Source organism: Camelus dromedarius, chromosome 4 (genome assembly GCF_036321535.1).
Source record: "Camelus dromedarius isolate mCamDro1 chromosome 4, mCamDro1.pat, whole genome shotgun sequence".
NCBI classification, from domain to species: domain Eukaryota; kingdom Metazoa; phylum Chordata; class Mammalia; order Artiodactyla; family Camelidae; genus Camelus; species Camelus dromedarius.
The window spans coordinates 59,576,053-59,586,368 of NC_087439.1; the positions used below are offsets into that span (position 1 = coordinate 59,576,053).

The following is a 10,316-nucleotide window of genomic DNA, read 5'->3' on the forward strand; positions in this document are numbered from 1 at the left end:
AACCGCCATGCTATTTTCCATAGTGGTTCTTTCAATTTCATTGATTCCTGATCTAATTTTTATTATTTCTTTTCTTCTACTTACTTTGGATTTAATTCACTCTTCTTTTTCTAGTTTCCTGAGGTGGAAATATAGATTATTGGTTGTAGGCATTTATCCTTTTCTAATATATGCATTCAATGCTATGATTTTTATTCCTAACACTGCTTTCAGTGCATCTCATATTTTGATAAGTTGCATTAATTTTCATTTAGTTGAAAGTATTTTTTAAATTCATCTTCTTTGACTAATGTGTTATTTTAGAAGTGTGTTGCTTAATCACAACCTATTCAGGGACTTTCAAATTATCATTCTGTTGTTCATTTCTAGTTAATTCCCAGTTGGAATTCCATGTAAGCTTCATAACTTAATAGTTGTATCAAAGTGACTGAATATTTTGTTCAAATAGCAGTCAAAGAGCAGGCATTGCATGATTTCTATTCTTTTAAATTTGTTAAGGTGTGTTTTACTCCAGAATGTGGTCTTGGTGAATGTTCATCTTGGTGAGTGCTCCATGTGAGCTTGAGAAGAGTGTATATTTTACTGTTGTTGGATGAAGTGGTCTGTAGATGTTATTATATCCAGTTGATTGATGATGTTGTTGAGGTCAATTGTGTCCTTACTGACTTTTTGCCTATTGGATCTGTCCATTCTGATAGATGGGCACTGAAGTCTCCAATTATGATAGTGAATTCATCTATTTTTCTTTGTAATTCCATTAGCTTTTGCCTTACATGTTTTAATGCTACATCACTTTTTTTCTTAGCCAAAGGTATTTTGTAAGCTTTTAAAAATTATATGAATAGTTTAACACAAAATTCTTAAATGCTTAATACTTAAAATTATCAATGCTTCCGTTAAATAAATAAATTTTATTTAATAAAAATGATTAACTCAGAATTGTACAGTATTTCTCATATGGATTTCTGCTGTATAATGCCAATCCTATGCAATACAATAAGAACTGCATCATTCATTGTTCATTTTTACCACTGCTCTTCTGAATCCTGAAGGGCAAAGAAGGGGTGCTCAAACACAAAACAAAATACAATCCAAATAAACTGTGCAGAGTGATTCCTAATAGTTCTAAGTACAGTTTGACTAAGCTCTTCAACCAGGGAACTAGGGGATAAATGCAGGTATTGTTCCAGGACTGATAAGAAGTTTTGTTTTTATAAGCTTGGTAAAAGCTTTGTACTAGAAGTCACAGTTTAAGGATGTATGTTCTTTAAATAGTTATTACACATATATAGTCTCTGTAAATACTAGAAATACATATTAGACAGGGTCTATGTATCTCTCAAAAGTTGGGTACAGTTGTTTTGTTTTGTTTTTAAGTAAAGTAACATGGTTTTCAAAGTCCACAGGAATCCTGCCTGAGGAGTTTGAACAGCTGCCAGTAACTCTCACTGTGCAGGAGTTACGGCATCTCTGTGACCCTTAGGGTTTGCCCAAACTGGATTTTCTCGCTTTCAGTATAGCAAGTGCATCTTTCACTGTGTGGAAGATAACATTCTTCACCGTAATTTATCTTCACAATTAGTATGAGTTTAGGACAGATAGCAGAATTCGTGAGTAAGCCAGAAACATTGTTTAACATGCTCTGGAGAGACAAAATATTCGGTCACTTTGATACAACTATTAAGTTATGAACCTTTTATGAAATTCCAACTGGGATAAATGCCACATCCCAGAGGAACTGTATAATAGCCCAGCCTTGAACTCCACACTCTTGATAAAGATGCTTTCTTAGCAATCAGTCTAAATACCAGGTCTGAAAACTGATAGAATCATGGCTGAAGGGTTTTCCTGAATTTGCTCTTCTGATGCCTTTAAAGAATTCTCATCTCTTCACCAGCATATATTTGCCAGGGGCTCCTGACTTCTCCTTTCTTCCAATAAATTGCTTGATTGTGAATTCATGAGAATTTCCATCTTGCACAATTTTAAGGATTTCTTGGTCACTCTGTCCTTTGGGAATTCCCACACAGACCCGGACATTAGCTGCATCAGACATGTCTCAGTAAAGACATTGCTCCACATTTTCTGATCTTCTGGAATAATTAACCCATAAGCATTATATGTCTTGGGACCCCAATCTGGCCAAATAAAGTAGTCTGACAGCCTAGAGACAAAATTCAATTTGTCATCTCACCCGTGTATTCAAGCAATGGAATGTTGGCCATGAGATCATCAAACCTGGAGGGCATCATATCTCTAAAACTTCCCCCGATGGCCAGTCCTTAAATTTCCACATCAATAATTCTATATCATTTTCCAAGAGATAGGGAATATCTCCAAATCCATTCCAGAAGTCTCTTACCATGTATTCTGTGATGATTTCATTGGTCTTTGGTATAGACTAAATGTTTGTGTCCCCCCAAAATTCATATGTTGAAACTTAATCCCCAGTGTGATGGTATTTGGAGGTGAGGCCTTAGGTTTGAAGGCAGAGCCCCCATAGGTGGGATTAGCGCCCTTAGAAAAGAGACCCCAGAGAGCTCCACTGCCCTCTTCCATCAAATGAGGACACAACGAAGACAGCCACCTATGAACCAAGAAGTGGGCCCCACGAGATACCAAATCTACTGGAGCCTTGATCTTGAACTCCCCACCCTCCAGAACTGTAATAAATAGATGTTTATTTTTTAAGCTATCCAGTCTGTGGTGTTTTGTTACAGCAACTTGAGACTAAGACAGTTCTACAATTAACTAGATCTCCTTCCTGGTCACTAAACTCTTTGCTGAAGGATTCAGGTTTCCAAAATTCAGTGTTCAAGTTATGAAGCACTCCAGACAGCATCACTGGCTGCCCGGTTTCCAGTACTCCCCCAGTACGTTCCAGTTGCTCTTGTTATTGGGATCCTGCAAGCACAGCAAGCAATTACCCTAATGCTAGGTATGTCACGCATCCTCGACGTTCTTACACACATCAGAGGAAGACATATTTTCTGCTAAAGAAGGAAAAATACCATCAAGGATTTTTGGTGTATTCTTAAGTCCACTTTATGTCTTTTTTCTTCCCTTGTGGGCAAGATCTGTCAGCCATTCTAAAGGGGAAGTGCTGCCTGGACAAGCCGATTTCATGAAGCTAGCCAGCTTGCAGGCTGCGGCCCCTCTCACAGCTGCTGGTTCCAACACTGAGGGATTCTGCAGGAGCACAGCATCAAGAGATTTTTTTTCCCAACTAAGGAACTCTGTTTTATGTCTTCCTTTGAGGTCGATTTTGAAAAGAACTCAAACTGCCTGTTTGAACAATTTGCCTTTATTCCACATTTTGCTCTTACAAAATGAACCATCTTCAGCGTCATACAGAGCTTTTCTAAGAATGATCTGTGTAGACATCAAGTTCCTTGGTTCATGTACCTGACTTCTCATGTATCTCAGCCAAGGAAAAGTCTTGTAGGTAACATCCTGTTGGCAGTTTTTCTCCTTCATTTGGTAGCAGTCCACACACACTCCAAATTCACACTGAGGATGCAACCCATACAAGTTGAAGATGGTGGTATCACACACATCACACGTTTCTTGAACACACCTGGCCACTGGCTCCCTAGCAACCCTCCAAGAGATGCTCTTACTGTGTGCCTCCACAGTTGACTTGGCTTCCTTTTCAGAAATCATCATTTGACATAGTAGCCTCCAACACTGGCCAGGATGTATTTTCTATATCTACATCAGCCCCCACCACATTTTTGGTTAAAGGCAGTCGTAAACTAATTCCTTCATTGTTAGTACAAACAAAAGCAGAACAGCAAAAAAAAAAAAAAAAAAAAAAAAAAAAAAAATTTCTAAAAACCTAATAAATAAGGTTTCCTAGAATCTGTGTGAGACTTGTGTTCACACAGCTCCCTTTTCTCTTTCATCACTCACCTCAGGGAAACAGTGCCTAGGATGACTAAACTGACATTATTTTAGGTATATTAGGTCAGGAAAGCCTTGGGAAGCAAGAAGTAGAAAATCTGACTAAATAAGAAATGTAGGGATAGGTGGTTGTTGACATTGGTCAACCACTAAGGTAAAAGGAAGGTTTTGCTTGTTTGTATTTGGTTTCATATTTGTTGTTATTTATGGATGATAGGAACTGGACATGTTTTATACCAAAGGAAATAAACAGTAACAGTCTGATGATGCAGGAGAGAAAAGAGTTAATCATGGGAATGATGCTTTCTCCCTCAGCCAGGAACACCTCGCCAAACTCCAACCCAGGTGAAGCTCAACCTTCTGCCACGCTCCTGAACACAAGCAGCTGAACGTAGTGGAGAAAAAAAACCGCGCAACTAGTCTCACTGAAAATCCATGACCACACAGCTTAAAAGAGCACTTAACGCTAACCAACAATCCTTCCATACTTTGTCAATATGATAGCTTCTCCTCTCTCAAAAATAACTCCATCACACATTCCTCTCTCTCCAAAAGCGCACTTGTGCCCTTCTACTCTGCCACTCTTAGTTGCCTGCCTCGCCTCCCACATCACGGAGCAAACAGGACCGATTAAACAGATGTCCTCTCATCTTCCCACCACCCAATCTCATCTTCCCATCACCCAGTCTTCCTGCTTTTCTGTGCCTGCCTCCTTTCTTCTGTCTCCCCCTGTGGTCTGGACCCCACTTCATTATAATAGGACAGCAGCTGAAGGATAACTGCACACATTCACCCAGGAATATTTAGGCTTTCTTAGAAGAAAAAACAAACCAGAAAATCGCTAAAACTCTACACAATAAAAATGTGACTAAATTAATGGAAAAATACAATCTCCTTGAAAAAGATTTGCAAATTTGACCTGGCAGAATTAGATCTGGTAGTAATAATGCACCCAAATAAAGTTCATATACTGTGTGCCATCATCAATATAAATCATCATTAGAAAATTTACCCAGAAAATAATTCCAGTAAAATCAAAATGAGAATAGAAAAGTTAGTATATTGTAACTGTAAAAACCAATCAAAGCCATAGTCATTAAGGTGCTGATATTTAGAAACAAAGTCAAAACCTTCTTGTATAAAAATATTGGGAAAAAGCTCCCCACAGAGAGGTCAAAAAGCCCTATCCTAATTTGTGTACTTCCTTCCAGACCTAGTCCCGTGTGTTCAGACAGCACAGGAGAGTTCACTCCCCACCGGTCCAGCTTAGGGTTCTGCAGCATAATCCGTTTGTCAGCCCCGTCCCTTCTACACCTCCACCACACCAACAGGTCCCCTCCGGTAAACAGGGTGCCCGGAGGACATTGCAAGTAGATGTCTCAGTGGGCAGCCAGGCAGCGGCAGGAAGAAAACTGGGGGCATGGACTAAGCACAGTCATGCTGGACATCAGCTGGTGGGAACATGGTACAGACAGAGGACAGTTCCCCCAGAGTGTGGACTGAAAGATCAGCAGGCATAGGCCCCAAGGCAGGCTATGTGAAGTTCTTCTTCACAGGAAGTCTGGGCAGTTGCCTGGCTGGCAGGTCTCTGATCCAATTGCAATCCAACATGGAGCCTCACAGCAGTCCTTCCTCAGACCAAGCGCCCTCACACCTTCTCTGCAGGGGCTCTCTTTTGGACCACGTTTTCCATTTGGGGGCTCCTGGTAGTTTACCTTCCTTTCCTATCCCCAGCTTTTCCTCTGGCTCCATTCGCCCAATAGACTTCTTCCATTTCTTTTGTAATATTTTTTTTAAGGATTCCAGTAATTTATTTTACTAGAAAAAAATTTAATATTCAGTCTCACTAGTAATCAAAGATAAATTCTGTAAAATAACAGTGAGATACCATTTTCACCTATCAACTTAGCAACGGTTGACAAAATAAAGGCGGGCGGATATTATTCAGAGCAGGTGAGGGACTACAAATTAGCTCAACTTTCTGGAAGATGATTGGGCAAGACTTACCAAAATCCTTTAAATGTTCACACTCCTTAACCCAGTGATTCTACTTCTAGGAATCTATCTTTTTTTCTTCTTTTTCATTTTTACTGAGCTATAACATTGTTTAAGGTGTACGATATGTTGGTCTGATACACTATTGCAAAATGACCACCACAGTGTTAGCCAACATCTCCATTAGGTCATATAATTATGGTTTGTTTTTTATAGTGAGACCACTTAAGATCTACTCCTTAGCAACTTCAAGTAAATAATACAGTATTGTTAACTATAATCATCATGCTGTACATCAGATCCCCAAAACTTATTCAGGTTATAACTGGAAGTTTATACCTTTGGCCAACATCTCCCCGTATCTCCTACCCTTCATTCAGCTCCTGGAAACCAGGGTAGAAAACTCTATCAATTCAACTTTTTTTTTTCAGATTCCACATATAAGTGATATCATACAGGACTTGTCTTTCTCTGTCTGACTTATTTCACTTAGTATAATACCCTCAAGGCCCATTCCAAGCCGTTTCCCATTCTGTGTTTAAAGAGCTTGGTAGTAGGCACTCCAGCCTAAAAATAAGCACAAAACACTGAAAAATCAGTGACTCTTCTTGGATCCATGAAAGAGGGGAGGGTACATGGCAAATGTCAGCCCCCAAGGTTGGAGAGACAGACAGGCAAACACAGGGGGTCACGGCTTACCTGAGCAGAAATGCACTTGGCAGACATCACCGCAGGGAAGAAAACCGGAACCGTAACTGACGAATTTCTGGAGGCTCAGCGGCGACAACTCTGAGAGTTAAAAACCCCAGGGGACCCAGGCATAGGGAACCCCCACAATATTCACTTCCAGGAGCTTGAGCAGGTTTCCACAGTAAATGTTGGAGAGAAGTTCCCGCCTGCTTTCAGCAGGAGGAAGGAAAAAGGACCCATTTTGAAATACGCCAGCGCACTCCGTTAGTCTTAACAATGCCTGCCCACAGGAGAAACTAGTTAACCACAGCCTGACCTGCTGGAGGATTGTCAGCGCCTAACTCACCTGGGGGAAGGGAAATCCTCACTCCAGGTGGCTCTAGCCTTTCATGTGGGGGAAGAATACCAGCGCCAGCCCACTCTAGCCAGACCTCCCACCTACGGGGGGAGGAAAAAACTGAGAAGCACTTGTGAAGTTCCCAGTCCAGTACTGTAGCTCACTGGAAGGCTGAGACCTAATCATAAGACTTAGGGTGCTCCCCCACAGCCCAATGCATACCTCACCACCTGGTTACTAAAGGCCAATTGACAGCAGTTCCTTTTACCCAGTCCATCATATCTGGCTATCAAAAAAATTACAAAGGTTACTGAAAGTCAAACAGCAGTGCCTACATAGTACTGCAATAGATGAATGTGTCATATTTTATTTATACAAACTCTCATCTACATTGAAATTCTCCACTATCCTAAAACAATAAAAAATGCTTGCACATATATATAGTGTAATCAGATGGTAAATTTCCTTAGGATATATTTCTTAAAGTTATTTGCCAGAAGTTTGAAAATAATAGATTATCAGCTAGTTTAAGAAACAGATACTGTATGATACCACTTACATGTGGAATCTAAAAAGTACAACAAACTAGTGATTATAACAAAAAAGAAACAGACTTAGAGAGAACCAGCTAGGGGCTACCAGTCGAGAGAGGGAAGGAGAGAGGGGCAATATAGGAGCAGGGGATTAAGGGGTACAAGCTATTAGGTATAAAATAAGCTTCAAGGATATACTGTACAATGCAGGGAATCCAGCCAGTATTTTGTAATAACTGTAAATGGAGTATAACCTTTAAAAATTGTCAATCATTATATTGTACACCTGTAACTTATATAATTTTTTAAAATCTAAAAAAAACAAACCCAACTTCAAGTCAGTCTGGGAAAGTTAATGACCACATATTTAACTTTTTTCTCTTCCTAAGATATTTATATTAATTTTTTGAACACGGTAAAAAAAAAAATCCTTGGATTTCAAAGAATACATAGAGAAAGGTAAATCTATTTCTCAAATGTTTCTCAGTCCCTACTTCTCTCCCCAGGTTTTTATCTATCCTTCTAGAAATCAGTGTGAATCATACAAAAAAGAGCCATTTTTGTGGCTCAAACACAGTTTAAAGGTTTAAAGAAATACAATATGTTTCCACCTAATACTATAGGCACAAATAAATGATCATAATATACTCAGTGACTTTGTCACATATATCAGTATGTCTTGCTATCAACTTCTTAGTGGGAACAAAATATCTGAAAATCAGGTTATAAAAATTAAAAGTCAAGGGATGTAGAGGAGGTCTTGGGTGTGGTGCTATTCATTTCCCTAAAATGAAAAACGGTTTCCTTTAACTTGAAGACGGAGCAACACTCTTGAAGTCTATAAATTGCGTAAACAAATAAGGAGACATTGTATGAAGAGTATCTCTCACTAACAAAGCTTAATGATTTCCTACAGAATCTGAGACAGCCCAGCCTCGGGCTATGCAGGCATGCAGGCTAGGGGGCGCTATTGTCCAATAAGAACGCGCTGGTTCCGGTTGCCAAGATTTGAGGATGAAATTGCCTAGAATAGTTTTTGCCCCGTTAAAGGACCATCAGTGAATGGTTTGTCTGTTCCAATCCCACTTCCTTAAGTAGCTTTTCTGCTAGAAAAGCGAGAAGAAATTATTAAATCTTCTTAGCTGTGTGAGTGAAATATCTTTTCAAGGAAAACTCAGATCATAGAGCTGGAAGAAATCTTGGAAGGTCCAAGGTTCTTAACAGGGAGTCATGTCGGTATTGCCTGTGGCATTTTAGCTAATGGCCCAAGGGCAGCAAAATGATACTTTTTTTTCATTGGACCCACATCTTTGGACACTGCAGCACTAGAAAGTGATCCTTCCTGTTTTCGTTGTGCAGCTTTTCTGGATTACTGCTCGGTCACCTCTTCAAAAGACCTCCTTATTATTCTCTCCTCAAAGTATATCTGGAATCACTATATCCTGGTCAACTCTGCTGACCCATACAATACATTTTCTCACTCCCAGTCTCTGAAATAAATTTACTCCCATACACAGTATAAATTCTGCCTGTTCATGTATTGAGTTTTTTCTGACCTTCCCTTGCCTCTCGGTTGGGCACAGGTGTTCCTGTTAGTTTCTAACTTAAAAGCATTAGGTTGTGTGTTAAGCTAACTGTTTGTTTCAGTGGGAAAATATGTTTCTGTGTCAGATTAGAAATGGTGGTCGGGCTTCCAAGCCAGACCACCAGAAACTATTTAACTTATACTTTACCTGAACCAGGATGCCGATGCCCCCTTTTCAGTTATACCTTCATTCCATTGACTAAGCACTGGATAGGCATTCATTGGAAAATGCTGATATGGTTCTGATGTAGGACACTAGCAATAAAAATTTCACTTAACTTCAGTAGAAAGTATGTCCACTGGCTGTACAGTCAGAAAGGACGGCCAGGCCTCAGTCTCAACATTCACTCAATGTATTTGAAGTGAGTCAAATACAAATCTGAAGTGAGGACCACCCCTGGTCCTCAGGTCTACTCTTGTTTTGTGTTCAGTAGTCATTTATTTGAAAAATAGTGTGTAGTGGCTCTCAGGCTAATAGAAGAATGAAAATATGGCAAAACTGAAGTGGGAGCAGTTAGTTCAGACAGTATTTAGTTTGGTAATTAAATGAATGAGCCAAAGTAAGCCTACAAATACAGCCACCCCAACTGTTTCCTTTAATTTAAAGTGAGAAGCAGATATGCAGGGAGCATTAGGACAACACTAAAAAAGAAACCTTGAAGACTTCTCTAAATCTTGTCACAGTATTCTCAAAATGGAAATAAAAGAGGGTAGGGAGAAACTAAAGATGGAGAAGATAGAAAGGTTATCAGGGTGCCTCTGTTGAGGAGCAGGGTCAGTTCCTACAGCCTAGTTGGGTGTGGTTTGTTCTGGTTCACTTGTAAATGATTGTATGAGGTTTTCCTAAAAGCAACAATGATGCAGCTGCTGGGTGACCAGTTTACATCACCCCATGAACAAGAATAGACCTGGACAAGATTAAAGACTCCAGGTCTGACTTACATTCCTAACCCTCTTTCAACTGCCTCTCAAATTGCTTATAAGGTCACCAGCAACGAGGCACACACGTGTGGATGGCTCTGTGAAAATCCACCATGACTAATGGAAATAAATCCCAGTGTCTGGTCCAGTATCAATCACATCCTATTTGTAAGGAGAAGACAGCAGTATTTTGTGTGTGGACAATGGTTCATTAACACACGTCATGTTTTTCAGAGTATCAGAGTGTTTAATTATAAGTGGACACATTCACTGCACAAAGACAAGTGTTCTCACGCTGAGCAGAAGGTAAATACGGTTAGCAATGTTTTCCCTCTTTGATGAGCTTTGCCGT

General features: G+C 39.8%; 1 pseudogene; it reads right to left on the reverse strand.

Moving 5' to 3' along the window:
- Positions 1-1,479: 1,479 nt before the first annotated feature.
- On the reverse strand, positions 1,480-6,624 carry LOC105099353 (lysine-specific demethylase 3A-like; annotated as a pseudogene).
- Positions 6,625-10,316: the final 3,692 nt, after the last annotated feature.